Genomic DNA, 15,756 nt, shown 5'->3' with positions numbered 1-15,756 from the left:
AACACAGGGCTATTCCACAATCAGCTGCCTTGGGGGAAGGATTATGATGGCTTTGATTATGTTAATATTATTAATTGTGTGCTTTTTTTAAATGTGGTTTTAATGGGTGGTATTCAACAAAATTCTACTCAGAGAAGACCCACTGCAATTAATGCCCCCCCCCCCCCCAAGTTCTCCATTTTTACTGATTTCAGTATTCTGGTGTCTCAACTCAAAAAGAATATTGTAGAGTTGGAAAAAGTCTAGAAAGGCGAAACCCAAATGTTCAAGGTGATGGAACAACTCCCCTAAGAGGGAAGCATTTGGGGCTTTTTAGATTATAGAAAATGTGAATGAAAGGTGATATAATGGAAGTTTATAAAATTATGCATGACATAGAGAAAGGGAGTGAAGATTCTCACCCCACTTCTCTCATAACGTTCAAACACAGACACCCAATGAAACTGAATTTTTGGAAGATTCTGGACAGATAAAATAAATTCATTCCCAGTGCATATTTAAACTCGCTTCCATAGGAGGCAGCAATGGATGGCCTTAAGACAGGGCGGACATATTAATGGAGGAGAAAGCTACTAAGCTTTGATGTCTATGCTCTGCCTCCACAGACAGAGGCAGCTGCTGGAAACTGCGGGAGAGGAGAGTGTTATTGTGCTTGAGTTGTGCTTGTGGGTTTCCCACAGACATCTGGTTGGCCACTGTGAGAACAAGATGGTCCATTGGCCTGATCCAGCAGGCTCTTCTCTTATGTCCTTAGTGGGTCTACTCTGAGTATGAGTTGTGTTTGATACAGCCTGAAGTTTCTCATTAAGCTGCTTTGGAAAGATGGTCATTCTGAAAGGCAGGATATAAATAACTGTAAAATATAAATAAATTTGGATGTGCAGATTTTGGGAAAACTTTTTTTTTAGAAAAACATTTTTTTCGATGAAATCCATTTAAAAATGCACATTTAATTGTGTATTGTTATGCACATTTCCATATGGTTTTGTTAAAAAACAAACATCAATGCAGAAATTATTGGGAATATGCAAGTGGATGAAGACACAGGAAGCTGTCTTTAACTGAGTCAGGCCACTGGTCCATCTTGCTCTGTGTTGTCTACACCGATTTGCAGCTGCTGTTCAGGATTTCAGAGTGGATCTCTCCCATCCTTAGCTTGAGCTGCTCTTGCACCTGGGATGTTTATCATGTAAAACAGATGCTTTGGCACTGAGCCACAGTCCTTCTGTCCCATACAAAAGTGCCACAGACAAGAAATAGATGGAGGAATTTATTCCTGCTCCCAGTCTCCTAGGGGTGCTTTACATTCACAAAAAGCTTGGGAGACTGTTATGCATTACCAGTTTGCCCCTTGGAAAGATTGAGGAGGTTATTGTTTTTTGTGAGAGCCAATGCGGTGTAGTGGTTAGAGTGTCAGACTAGGACCTGAAAGACCCAGGTTCAAATCCCCATTCAGCCTGGAGCTCACTGGGTGAGCATGGCCCAGTCACATTCCCCCAGCATAACCTACCTCACAGGGCTGTTGTGGGGATAAAATTGGAGAGGGGTGTGCGCGCCACCATCTTGAGCTCCTTGGAAAAACGGTGGGATATAAATACAATAATAAATAAACAAAATATTACATTTACATCCCAGTTTCCTCCAAGGAGTTTAAGGCAGCACACACAGTTTTTCCCTTCCCCATTTTGTCCTCACAACAACCCTGCAAAGTAGGTTATGCTGAGAGAGTATTGCTGGCCCAAGGTCACCCAGAGAGTTTTTGTGCAAAATATCTTTACAGGCTAATTGCGCAGAGGAAGTGTTGTGGGAAAAAAGAGGAACATCTTGTTCCTCACTTCAACAGCCACATGTCTGCTTCCTCAAGTTTGCAAATCACTCTCTGAAAATACAGATGACTCTTCCCATCAATGCATCTTTGAAAACTCAAGTCATCTGTTTGTGCTTTCCTAATTCCTGCTTTCCCTTCTGATAAGATAATGAGATGTGAATGTTCGGTGTGTTGACAAGCTGCTGTCCTACAGCGGGAGAGAGCCCCAGAGTTCTCCGAAGCTGAGAGCGGAGATTAATTAATGCTAAAAGACAGCGCTTGATGTGGCAATGAAATCTCGATTATAATAATCTCTAATTATCTTGTAGCACAACCGCCTTGTCACTTCCAGGTGTCTTTCAGCTACTCTTTCACCCCCAACCCAAGCCTAAAAAGAAATCTGATTCGTTTGAAATTATTTGCTAACATTAACTGGAATGATCTCCAGTGATACATCCACCCTCTTCAGCTTAAGGGAAACAAGTGTCTAGGTGATGTGAACTGGGAGAGACTTTGGAGGGTTGATCTACCTAGTCACAAAAAGGTGTAAGATGCTATTCTCCCAGCAGGTACCACATCAGAGTGGAGGAAGCCATGATGATGTCAAAACCACCTGTGGATTCACAGCTGTTAAGTGGTATGTCGGGGGAAAGCATTGTTTCAGTTTGGTCTTATTTCTGATCTTCTAGTTTTTACAATAAGAGGGGTGGGGGCATTCAAACTATGAAATCAAATAGTTGGAAGCCTTGTAGGATGTTTTGCTCAGTGGAGGAACTGCAGGGCTAGAGCCTCCTGAACAGATCATAGAAACATAGGAGTGCAGAGTTGGCAATCCTGCAATGCAACCTCCTGCAGTGCAGGAACAACAGCTAAAGACTGTTATCTAGTCTTTGCTTGAGGACATCCACCCAAAGAACATCCAGTTGTTTACCATCAAGTTGTTTCTCCGAACAGTCAATCAAGATTTACCGTCAAGTAACATAATCCCAATGGGACGCGGGTGGCACTGTGGGTTAAACCACAGAGCCTAGGACTTGTCGATCAGAAGGTCGGCGGTTCGAATCCCCGCGATGGGGTGAGCTCCCGTTGCTCAGTCCCTGCTCCTGCAAACCTAGTAGTTCAAAAGCACATCAAAGTGCAAGTAGATAAATAGGTACCACTCTGGCGGGAAGGTAAATGGCGTTTCCGTGCGCTGCTCTGGTTCACCAGAAGTGGCTTAGTCATGCTGGCCACATGACCCGGAAGCTGTATGCCGGCTCCCTCGGCCAGTAAAGCGAGATGAGCACCGCAACCCCAGAGTCGGTCATGACTGGACCTACTTTAAGGGTTCCCTTTACCTTTTAACATAATCCCATCGGATCTGGTCCTGCCTTCCTGGGAGCGGCAGAGAACATTTCGCCTCTTCTGTTTGGCAGTCCTTAGAGTTAGAGTGCTAAGGAAGAAGAGGGTGGACTTCTCTGATGCTGTTGCTTTATTGAGCTCAGCCTTGGGTCCCACTTCCCTACGGCTCACATCCACACTTACCTTTTGCCCCACACTTTCTAGGCACAAGTCCACACTTTAAAGCAGCACTTTCTCCATGAAAACTTTCTCTTTAAAGCTAAATCAAACAAACAGCGAATTGCTGTTTGTTCTGATTCAGCGGTAAAGAGCAGGGGCGGGGTTTGTGGGAGAATTGCTGCTTTAAAGCATGGACCTGTGCCTAGAAACATAGCACAAAAGGAAGTGTAGATGATCCCCAACTCCCTGTATTAACAAGAACATTCACAAATTTGGAATCAACACATGTGCACTGGGCTACAGCTTTTACTTCCTTCTGCTCACTTGTGCACATTAAAAGTGCACAGGTTTCCACTGAGAAGACACACACACACATTGTAAAAGTTCATTTTAAAATAGTTCATTCATGGTTTGAGACTCTTCTTATGCAGTGTCCTGCAGTTCCCATGCAATGATAAAATACCACATACTATCAAGCTGCAGCTAACTGCAAGGCTTCAAGATTGCGTTTTTGAAGTGTTGCATTGATACAGATAACTAAAAGTACACAATGCTGGGTTGTTGCACATGGTTGCTTTTGAATCTGTGTGATTAACTGAAAATAGAAACTTTCTCCTAGAAGTGCTAGACAGATAAGCCACACCCAAACTTTTTGAGCTCTAAGAAGCTTCAGAACAAAGGTAGCATGGGCTGAGCGATACTTTATGGTGAGGACCATATTGCTTTTTTTTTTTTTTAAAAAAAAGCCTTTCTTAGCCAACCCGACTAACCCTAGACCTTGGAAGACAGTCTGCATGTTGCGCCTTGCAAGTCAATGAATAGATCAGAAGCTATTTCAGATGAAGGAATTTGAACAAGTTGCAGGACCAAAGGGTCTCATGAAAAATTGAGCTGAGATTTCATGATGGGTTAATAGGCTACTATTTTGGCTTTAAAGTGTGCGTTGCTGAGATGAGACCAGATTAATGAGGGGGACTCTGAGAACGTTAACCTCTCTTGTTGAACAAAAGCATTCACTGCATAGGACTGGCTCATTTGCCCCAGTTTCATTCCAGCATTCCTTGTGCTGGTCGCCAGACACCAGACTAGAGCGGAAATGCTCCATCAGTCTGGGGCAGAAGACATTTTAGAAGGAGATTTATTAAAGAGAGTAGAATCTTAGCAAGATCAATACAGCAGAGGTGAGTTTTCGTCTTAAAATTGGTTCTATTGAGATCTGAACTGAAGGTTCTTTAATAATTTTTTTTGCCTTGAGCTGAAGGATTCCCAGCACCTTGTTTCCTCCACTCATTTACCTTTCTCTACTGTCACCTATATCTGTGAACCTGTCCACAGCAATCACACCTAAGGGGTACTAATTTTCTCTTCTTCGTTGAAGTTCCTTCCTGCTCTGAGCATTTCCCGCTTCTGCTTTTGCTCTGCTTGTGCCATCCTGAAACCAGGAAGCAGAGGGAGGAAGTCCAGTGGTACCTTGGGTTAAGAACTTAATTCATTCCAGAGGTCCATTCTTAACCTGAAACTGTTCTTAACCTGAGGTACCACTTTAGCTAATGGGGCCTCCTGCTGCTGCCGTGCCGCTGCCACACGATTTCTGTTCACATCCTGAAGCAAAGTTCTTAACCTGAGGTACTATTTCTGGGTTAGTGGAGTCTGTAACCTGAAGAGTTTGTAACCTGAGGTACCACTGTACCACTTATTGCCCTCACTCTGGTGTTGCCTGCTGGAAAGCAGGACGTAAACTCTCCTCTGATTTGATTCTTCCCTTGCATTGTAGTTTAAATGTCTGCTTGCCTGATGGAGTTATCTCCCCTCTCCTCTCCCTGCCTGCTGCTCTGGGGGTTCCACAAGCTACTGAGCCAATTTGGGGTATATGTGGGGGGGGGGAGGAAGAGGTGGGTACACCTTGCACAAGCAGAAGTCCTTATGCGGTCTTCCACTAGTAGGACCAATTAGTTGAATCCAACCTGTTGTTGCTGCTGCTGATGTTAAATGTGGCTATCAAGAGTAGTGCAACCAACCGATGTGAGATCCAGTCCTAGTTTAGGTCAACATCTCCCTTGTAGGTTGCCAAGATACAGAAGTAAATAGAGATCGCCCACAATTGCAGCCTATGTTCAGCTTCTAAGCCTTAGATTTCCCTTCTCTTTCAGGAAAGGGCTCTAAGCAAGGGCAACACGAGCTGAATCCTTACTGGAAAGCCAATATACAGAGTTATATATAAGTAGAGGTCAGATTTTCAGACATGCTTTATGACCCCAGGCAATCCTCTTTCATTATATTGTGCCCAAGCTCTTTATCTGCCCTTAAAAATCTAAGTCTCAGATCCGTAGGCTATATTTTCCTCTGCATTTTCTTTCTCTTTGGAAATTGACAAAGAGCCAGGAGCCTGTGGAACCAAATGCTTTTAGTTCGAAAACAAATCTTTTGGTTGGATTGAAAACCTGTTGCTCACTACGGTGACTTTGTCCCAAGGAAGCTACATAGCTCAGCTTTCAGCCTTGAACACTCCCATTGCCAGTTTTATGCTCCTGCTGGTTTGAACCTGGTCAAATTGGGGTACTGCCTTCCCCAGGGTCTCAGGCTCTCCATTTCCTATTTGCGTATCCAAGAACGTAGTCAGTATGCCTCTGAGTACTGGTTGTTGGGATTTGGAAGCAAGATGAGTGCTGCTGTGCTCAGGTCCTCTTTGTAGGCTTCCCATGGGCATTTGGTTGACCACTGTGAGAACAGGATGCTGGACTAGATGGGCCACTGGTCTGATGAAGCAGGGCTCTTCTTCAGAATGCAAATTATATTGAGATCCCTTAAACATCAATGCTATCTCTGTAACTTACCATGATGGCTATGTTCTACCTCCAATGCTGGAGGTAGTATGCCCCTGAATACCAGTTGGTAGGAACCAAAAGTTGGGAGAGTTCTGTGGCGTTCAGGTTCCATTTGTGGGCTTCCCATGGACATCTGATTGGCCACTGTCAGGGGCAAATCTAATATGAAACTAATGAAACTTAAACTTCAGGGCCCCCAATTCCTGAGTCTTTGGTTTACATTGCTTAATTTTTTTTTTGGGGGGGGGAGGTGTAGTAGACCCAATTTGAGTCACTCAAATCAAATTGATTATTTTGTTGTTGTATATATTTCAACAACCCCAAAATTGGAGAGTCAGTAGCACGGATGTTGTAAAGGTATGATGATCTGTCATGGATCATCCCCACTGAAGAATATAACAGTGGTTACCCAGACCTCATTGCTGGTTGCAAAGGACTCCCCATGACAATTAAAGCTCCAGGGTCCCAAAAATGTAGGTCCACCACTGGCCACTGTAAGAATAAGTTATTGGACTAGATGGGTCTTTTGTCTGATCCAGCAGGGCTCTTATGTTCCTATGATATTTAAAGGAGTGCAGATTTAAAACACCCCACATCTTAGTATTGAGACTGTCAAAGAGAGAAAATTCTAGGGGTACGTGTAATGTTCATAGTTGAATCTGTTAGTATGCCACCTTGTGTCATCACATGTACAAGGCATGTATCGTCCTTGATCACATGTTACTCCTCCTTAGGGCAAAACTATGCAGAAAGGAGTGGAGCAGTGGTTTAAGTCCTGCCCCCAGCATTGCATTTCTGAGAGGTGACATTGTAGCCATCTTTGAATATCTAAAGGACTGACATGTGGAAGATGGGAAAAGCTTGCTGTCTGCTGCTCTGGAGCAGGACCCAAAGCAATGGATTCAAATTACAAGAAAAGAGATTCCAACTAAATATTAGATGTCAGGGGTTGGGAAGGGGAGGAGGAGTGGTGGAGACCTCATCCCTATCCTGACCCTTCCAGGGAGGAGGAGGAAGACAGTATAGATTTACAACAGTGGTTTGCAGGAGATCACAGCTCAGAGGCAGATGAGGGGGAAAGTTGGGAAATAATGGGAGAGGAGCAGGCAGAGCCAAAGCAGCAGCTGGCTTTAACATTGTCACTAGAAAGCATTCCAGACCCACCATCTACCAGAATCCGGTGAGCCTTAAAAGTAGGAGAGCAAAGAGCTCAAAGACAGAAGGCATGTAGCAGCACCTGTAGAGATGCTGATGCTGATGACAAATGAGGAGGTGTGAGAGAAGGTGGAGATTTACTTGGGACATATACTGGGTTCTATAGCCTCTCTCTGTAAAGAAACTTTTCCTTGTCTTTATACTTTTCTGGGCAACCAGCCGGGAGCTGCTGACAGCACCCTGACAAGAATAACTTTCTGGTGGGAAGAACTCTTCAATATTGGAATGGACTACTTCAGAAGGTCATGGAGTCTTCTTCATTGGAGGTTTTCAAACAGAAGTTGAGTGGCCATCTGTCAAGGAATCTTTAGTTGTGATTTCTGCATTGCAGAGGGTTGGACTGGACTCTTGGGGCTCTTCCTAACTTTACAACCCTACAATTCTATGAATGATAACAACAGCAATAGATGTGATGCTAGAGGTGGAGCGAGAAGCATGCCCCCATTTCTGCCTCAATATATTTTTACCTTCCCATGTATAACACATGAGCAGGAGTAAAAACAAAAGCATAGATAGACTTTTCATGATAGGATCATGATAGGATTTTCAAAATGGTTTTATGGCACACTACCGTCATTGAACACATGCATACATGTTCTTCTTCTTCTTTCTCTTCTTCTTTGGCAATCACTCATAGCCGAGTAAGATTGTCTTCCATAGACACGGTTTTAACAATGAGTCCTTAAGTGACTGTGCATATATGCTTGTGAAACATGGACCACTTATAAACACCATCTCCAACTCCTTGAAAGATTCTATACATGTTAAACACTATTGCACGCATAATACTCATTACTCCCTTGTTTTTGTTTGAAAAATCATCCCTGTCCTTTGGCCATGCTAGCCAGGGCTGATGGAACTGGAGTCCAAGAACAGTGGGAGGACACAGGTAAGCCCTTCTGGGGAGGTGAAATGGAAAGACGCATATGAAAGCCTGTGCCAATTGGAGAACCAACTGACTCTCCCTAAAACCACCCAGATGGCATTGATTTAAGCTTCTCAGGTGGGCAGAAGAGAGAGCTTCTCTTCTAGCAGATAGCCCTGACAAAATCCTGGGTATATATATGTGTGTGTGTGTGTGTGTGTGTGTGTGTGTGTGCACTAAATCGAAGATGCACACCCAGGCATCCAGAAGGCACATGAATAATTGCTTTCTCTTCTCGTTGGGGAATTGTGACGAGAGTCTCTGACGCCTTAAATCATATTTATCTGTTTAAAATTGCTCTTGCCAACAGGAGCCCAAGAGAGGAAGTGGCTTGCATTCTGAGGCGCTGCCCCTGTGGAGTGGCCACAGCGTGCTTGCAATACAGAGGCATGATTTGCATTCTGTTTGCTCCATCTAGCAGTGCATAAAGGGAGCTTCATTTCTTCCCCAGCATCTCGTTGTGTTTGAAAGGAAAGGCTACGCGGCTGCGAAAGGTCTTACTAGGGGAATAGGAGAGGCACAAGGCAGGTTTCGCCATGCAAGGGCTGGGATGACAGGTTGCACTTGCCTTCTCTGCGCATTGTACTTGGCAACTTCTGGAAATGGAGACCCTTGAAATGAAAACAAAAACAAAGGGTGCCTTTATCTGCTTTCGGTATCACCAGTTCTGTAACTGCATGCATGTTGCGGATAATATGAAACTATTCTTTATGCCAATGCGGTGGGCTCCACGAATTGCATACATTGAGCCCACTCACTGTTCTTTGTGAAAGTGACTGAAGCTGTCCAAAAAAGGAGGAGGAGAAGCTTATTGTTAGTTTTTTTTTGGGGGGGGGGATGCTGGTCTATAAGGAAGAGCATTGTACAGCATGTGCTTTGCACACAAAATATCCCATTTGCAATCACTGTCATCTCCAGGTAGGGCTGAGAAAGACCTGGAGTTCTGTAGAACTGCTACCAGTCAGTGCAGACAATGTCGTGTAGTGGTTAGAGTCTTGCCTTAAGATCTGGGAGACCAGTGTTCAAATCCTCACTCAGCCACGAAGCCCACTGGGTGATCTCAGGCCACTCACCCTCAGCCTAGCCTACCTCACAGGATTGTTCTGAGGATAAGACAGAGAGGAAGAAGAACCATGAACGGCACCTTGAGCTCCTGTGAAGAAAAGGTGGTATAAAAATATAATAATAAAGTAAATAAATAGGTATATGGATGAAAGCTCTGACCGTATAAGGCAGCTTCCTGTGTTGTTTTCTGTAGCTTTGACTTGCTCCCTCACGTAGTTGTAGCTATTTCATCACGTAGTGAAACCTGGTAGGCATAATGTTATCCTTCATGGTCCCTGATTGGTTGGGATCACCAATATGACTTCACTCAGGTTCCCTCTGCATCATGTAGTCAAGGCTGCTCGGCTATGGGAACAATGGCTGCTTCATTATGTGATCCCTGGTTGACTGGAATCCCTGGTGGGGCTGAGGTAGGCAGGAGCTGCCTGTTGCTTCACAAACCCTGTCATCTGTAAATGAGACCCACAAAGTGTTTAACCGGATGGTAGGCTAGGGTGGCTGAATTCTTCATTCTGTACTGCAGTTCCTTAATCTGGATAAGTGAGATGATATTTTTTTTTGTACAGGTTTTCAGACTAATAAACCTGAAATATTCTATGCATCTAAATGAGTTGCTGTCCTGTGTTCCTGAGACTGATTTAAATCCCATGCCATATCTGCTGCAGGGGGTGGCAGTGTGAGGGAAGGAGGCTGATGGGCAAGATACGAAACAGAACCATTCAAAGTCAAGTGTAACAAAAGTGGCCTTTTATATGTGTGATCAGATTTGTGGCTTTGCAAAGAAACAGCGAGACCAAAAGCAAAAAAGCAACCCCCCCCCTCTTGTGTGCTGTTTTTGAGTTTTCAGATCTGATTGCAAATGAGGCTGGGAGCTCTCTGGGTATAAAAGTGGATGCTTGGCAAATCCTATTTCACTTCGCCAGTGAGCTGCAAAAGTATTGGATAATGGGTTATGTGTTGTAGATCTGTTTGATTGCATTGTGTTGCAAAGTGGGAATTGTTTTGCAACATAGATTCTTAATCACTGAGGCATCTATGATTGCGTCGAAAATTGGTTGAAATTGAAAGTTAACTATACTGCAGACGGCTTATTCTAGTGTATAATTGAAAATAAATTCTAATAACTCCTCTTGAAAAGAGCTGCCAAGAGGACTTACTAATACAACCTCCTTCCTCTACACCCTTTATTCCCCCACCCCCCTGAGTTTTCCTTATGCATAGAGTAGCAATGGGAAAGGGGCTCATAAAGCAGAACACAGCATGACATGTTCTGAATGGAAGGCGACTCAGTGAGCTTGCAAGCTCCTGTTCTCTCCCTCTCTCCATCCTTGATGAGGAAAACCCTGGTGGGTTCCCAGGGAATTTTGGGAATTGTAGGTCTGGGAGGGGAACAGGGGTCTCTTGGCTCCCAGAATTCTTTGGGAGAAACTTTGACTGTTCAAAGTGGTATCATTGTGCTTTAAATATATGGTGTGAAGGTGGCCTAAGAGGAATAAGAGTTGTAGTTCCTCCACTTTCCCACAAATATTCTTCCCTTTTGACAACAGAAACCAATTTTCTGCCACTTTCCTGGTGGTGGGGCAGAAGCGTCTCGGAAACTTTTCAGGCGGGGGTTGATCTTTACTTTTCTGAGGAGATTGATGCTTCCATTCCTGGCTCTCACCATGAAGTCTAGCTAGCAGGAAGTTGTGAGAGGGAGCCATAGTCCACTTCCTGCCACCCACAGTTCCCATAATGCCTTGGGTACAGTGTGACATGACACTGCAGCAACCTCAGGGGCATTCCAGGAAGTGTGGGTAACAGGAAAGTACAGAGAAATCTGTGCTACAATGAATGTGATTTTTATTTACAAGTTAAAATAGCAAGGAGGAATGGGGGGGGGGAGGGACCTTGGCCATCTCATGAGATTAAATAAGGTAAGGTAAAGGTAAAGGTACCCCTGCCCATACCCTTGACAGACTCTAGGGTTGTGCGCTCATCTCACTCTAGAGGCCGGGAGCCAGCGCTGTCCGCGAACCGTCACCAGAGCAGCACATGGAAACGCCGTTTACCTTCCCGCTGTAAAGCGGTACCTATTTATCTACTTGCACTTAAGGGTGCTTTCGAATTGCTAGGTGGGCAGGAGCTGGGACCGAACAACAGGAGCTCACCCCACCGCGGGTATTCAAACCGCCGACCATGCTATCGGCAAGTCCTAGGCGCTGAGGTTTTACCCACAGCGCCACCCACATCCCTAAATAAGGTAACCCTCTCCCAAAAAAATCAGAGAAATTTCTTTCTGCCATGATTTTTCAGGAGAGCTTACTTTTTTCAGGAAAGTTTAAGCTTGTCCCCAAACTTCCAGTGCATGGCCAAAATAGAAATTATCAGCATCACTCTAAAAGTTGTAAGTTCCTTTAAACTATTATTAATATTGTGTTTTAATGTTGTAATCCACCCTGGGACCTTAGAACGTAAGAACAACTCTGAAGGATCAGGCCAGTGGCCCATCTAGTCCAGCATCCTGCTCTCACAACTCCCGTGCAAAACCCACAAGCAACATTTGAGTGCTAGAGGACCTTCCCCACCTCTGGCTTCCAGCAATTGGTTTTCAGAAGCATTGCTTCCTCTGACCGTGGAGCCAGAGCATAGCAGTCTTGGCCATTGGCAGCCCTTACCAGAGATGCCAACAAGCACTGAAGATTGAGGGCAACGGGTTGCACGTGTGACCTTGAGTTACACTACAGGAAGAGTCAGGGAACAAAGCTGAACACAGTGGCTTGCAGCTCTTGTGCTTGGCAAGGGTGAGGAGGAACCAGCCACTCAAGCCATGCTGAGCTCCGCGCTCAGCCTCCTCCGCCCCTGACAGTAGGAAACATTGGGTGGGGGGTTAAAAATGCTCGGCCTCTTGGAACTGGCGCATCTGGCCCTTACAGTGAAGGGCAGGTTATTAATTATAATAACAGAACAAGGATGGAGAACCAGATTTTGCTGGAATACAATTCCTATCATCCCTGACCATTGGCTTGGGTGTCTGGGACTGATGGGTGTCCATCAACATCTAAGGGTTCCCCATCCCTGCTCTAGAATAAACATTTCATACCAACCTAGCTAACTTCCATTCCACTGTGCAAACCTCTTCTTCCTATGGTGGCATTTACCTTTTGCAATTCTGAATTCTTTTTTTTTTTTTTTTTTTTGCTCCATCAACAGGTCTGGTAGAAGCATGCAATTGATGCTCTTGTCTTGCATCTCCTGCTGACTGTCAGAGTTTGTGTGTTCATTGCATCCCTCCCCTCCCCTCCCTTCTCTTCCTTCCCTTGTTCTGAGCCATCATTTCCCCTGAACTGGAGCCAAGTATCAGCAGACAGCCCTGGAAACAGATAAGATGCATACCTTGGATCAGGAGAGAATTATTGCATTGTTTTCCCAGGGAGGCAGCCAGAGCGATTGGGGTCTTGTTTGCTGAATATTTCAGCTCTTTTGAGGAGCATTTGTGGCCCATTCTTCATATTCCTGGTAGAGACTGCTGAACGAGCAAAAAAGGAGAAGATCTTGCTTTATTCTCCCATGATCTAAGCACAAGGTGGAGAGAGGTGGGATGATGACAGGGGGAGGACACCAGCAGAAGGAAAAGGCAAATTTTTAACCACTGAAAGGGAATGCATTTTTAAAATCCACATTGGAGCCCTAACCTGCAGAGCTTGCTAGTATAAAACAAAGTGGAGGCCAAACGCTTCCCAAAATTGCAGAGAGGGAAAGGGAGAAATACATGCTAGTACTGCAGATTAATTATGGACTCATTCACACTTACCTTTCCCCCACACTTTCTAAGCACAGGTTCGTGTTTTAAAGTGCTGTATCCGAGCAGTTTTTTATTTTATTTTGTTTGCCCCGGTGCTTTCCCTGTGAAAACCCTGTCTTTAACTCTGAAGCAGAACAAAAGACAATTCAGGTTTTGAGCAGATTGCCATTTGTTCTAATTCAGCAGTAAAGAGTGGGTTTTCATGGGGAAAGCACTGGAGGGGGTAGCACTCTTACTTATTTCGCCAAACCTTTATTAGGCATTGCAGTGGTACCTCTGGATGTGAACGGGATCCGTTCCGGAGCCCTGTTTGCATCCTGAAGCGAACACAACCCATGTCTGTGCGTCTGTGGGTCGCGATTCGCCACTTCTGCGCATGCATGTGATGTTATTTTGACCGTCTGTGCATGTGCGAGCGGCAAAACCCAGAAGTAACCTGCTCCATTACTTCTGGGTTGCCGCAGTGCGCAACCTGAAAATACTCATCCCAAAGCTACTTTAACCCAAGGTATGACTGTACAAGTATAGGCCATCATAAAACATCCATATAAAAAGAATTACAACACCGTATTTTTCACTCTATAAGATGCACCAGACCATAAGACGCACCTAGTTTTTGGAGGAAGAAAACAAGAAAAAAAAATTCTGAATCTCAGAAGCCAGAACAGCAAGAGAGATTGCTGCACAGTAAAAGCAGCGATCCCTCTTCCTGTTCTGGCTTCTGGGATAGCTGCGCAGCCTGCATTCGCTCCATAAGATGCACACACATTTTCCCTTACTTTTTAGGAGGGAAAAAGTGAGTCTTATAGAGCAAAAAATACGGTATATAGAAATAAACAGCCGTGTTCCGCTAAATAGTGCCATTCACCACTCTAAGAGATACTACTGACAAAAACCTCAGCCCCCCTTGCAGTTACTTCCGGGTTGATGGAATCTGATATTTTCATTGTGCCATGATGTGAGAATAGCCAAAAAAGGGGATAGCACACATTTGCGTAGCTGGTTGTACAATGAAAAGTAGAAAAGGATATGTTCTACTGCATCCGGCACATTTAAAGAACATCTGCAATGTCTATCATTTCTGGGGCTGTTTAAATATCTGCCCTTGACAAAAGCTGAGGGGGAAATGTTCAGTTGGGCTGACATAAAGGCCCTACGTTGGACTGGAATTATTAATTTTGAGATAGTATATGTGCTGCCGAAGTGAGTACAAGTACTTAAATATGTCTCCAATGCTACAATACGCCTCGAAACTGGATTCATAAGAACTGAGGCCAGAGTGCGGCTCGCAACTCTTAATTTTTGGCTGAGACTAGCCTCTCTTCTGAACAGCCTTCCTTCCTTGACTACCAAAGACGATTTCCAATTGATATGGAAATGAGCAGTGGATAATATAATAACAACTCTAGGATTCAATCCACAGTTCTTACTTAACATGGGGAACAAACAAGCCAAAAACATTATTGAACAGTGTGTAGTAGACATAGAACAACAGGCAGACCTAGCCAGGTCCCCAAAATTTTTAGTTAGCGAAACTAGAAGATACTTGACTTCCCAAATGCCATACATAGCTAATCTTGAAATACCAAAACAACGAAGGGCTTTCACCTAGGCCCATTATCAGGCCCTCCCTTCAGCAGTTCAGGAAGGCCATTACAGTGGTACCTCGGGCTAAGTACTTAATTCGTTCCGGAGGTCCGTACTTAACCTGAAACTGTTCTTAACCTGAAGCACCACTTTAGCTAATGGGGCCTCCTGTTGCTGCCGCACCACCAAAGCATGATTTCTGTTCTCATCCTGAAACAGAGTTCTTAACCTGAAGCACTATTTCCGGGGTAGCGGAGTCTGTAACCTGAAGCGTATGTAACCCGAGGTACCACTGTATAGGAAGATGCCATATGAGGAGAGAAAATGTCCATGTAGCTCTGGGCAGCAGGAAACAATGGAGCATGCCCATCTTCATTGCCAGTATTACATAGACATTTGAGCCAGGTTTATCCAGGCCATCCTATATAAGTTCCCTGGGCACTCAGAACAACACTACAACTCCCTATTACTACAGAACGAAAGCCCAGAAGTCACATATTTAGTCGCCAGATTTTGCGCTGCCATGATAGATAGAAAGATGATCTATGCTATAAATCAGTCCTAAATAGAAGGTACATACAGTTAGATCCATACTTCTGAAGTCCCACCCCATACAGCTGTTCTTTTTTAACTGATCTCCTTTAAATTTTCCTTATCGGTTTTTATTCATTCATTACCTACGCTTAATCAAGTATTCTATGTCTATGTTTTAATCTATGTTTGGTTCTTGTTCCCAATTAATTTAATAATTATGCACTTAGAGATATTGTTATGCTATTTATTTAGATGTTTTGCTTATGCTGGTCTGTGACCGTAATAAAGTAAATTCAATCCAATAATTTTGAGATACAGTATAAGTGACTCTGTCATCTGTTGTATTCAAACCACAGAAACAAATTTTATTTACAGCTGGCTTGATGTTTTGTTTTTCAGTGTCCCTTAATCTGGTTTGAATTTTGCAATAAATATATTGCTCACTTGAATTATACAAGGGTTCCAAGTCAGTACCGATAGACCTGATTTTGCTATGCAAGGGTTGGAACTACAG

General features: G+C 44.1%; 1 protein-coding gene and 1 long non-coding RNA gene across 9 annotated transcripts in view; one reads left to right on the top strand and one right to left on the bottom strand.

Moving 5' to 3' along the window:
* Positions 1-15,756, top strand: part of LOC310832627 (protein CEPU-1) — an 819,723-nt gene that overhangs the window by 232,611 nt on the left and 571,356 nt on the right. The gene's annotated exons all lie outside the window — the stretch shown is intronic.
* LOC310832468 lies at positions 8,535-11,000 on the bottom strand. The gene is made up of 2 exons (XR_014558316.1): positions 10,962-11,000; positions 8,535-9,786 (listed from the first exon to the last, which is right to left on the bottom strand). It is a non-coding gene; the product is annotated as an uncharacterized lncRNA (long non-coding RNA).

The sequence above is a fragment of the Podarcis gaigeae genome (genome assembly GCF_964106915.1).
Source record: "Podarcis gaigeae genome assembly, chromosome: 15".
In the NCBI taxonomy this organism is placed as follows: Eukaryota; Metazoa; Chordata; class Lepidosauria; order Squamata; family Lacertidae; genus Podarcis; species Podarcis gaigeae.
The sequence above is the reverse complement of the archived record's forward strand: the minus strand, read 5'-3'. Positions and strand labels throughout refer to the sequence as shown.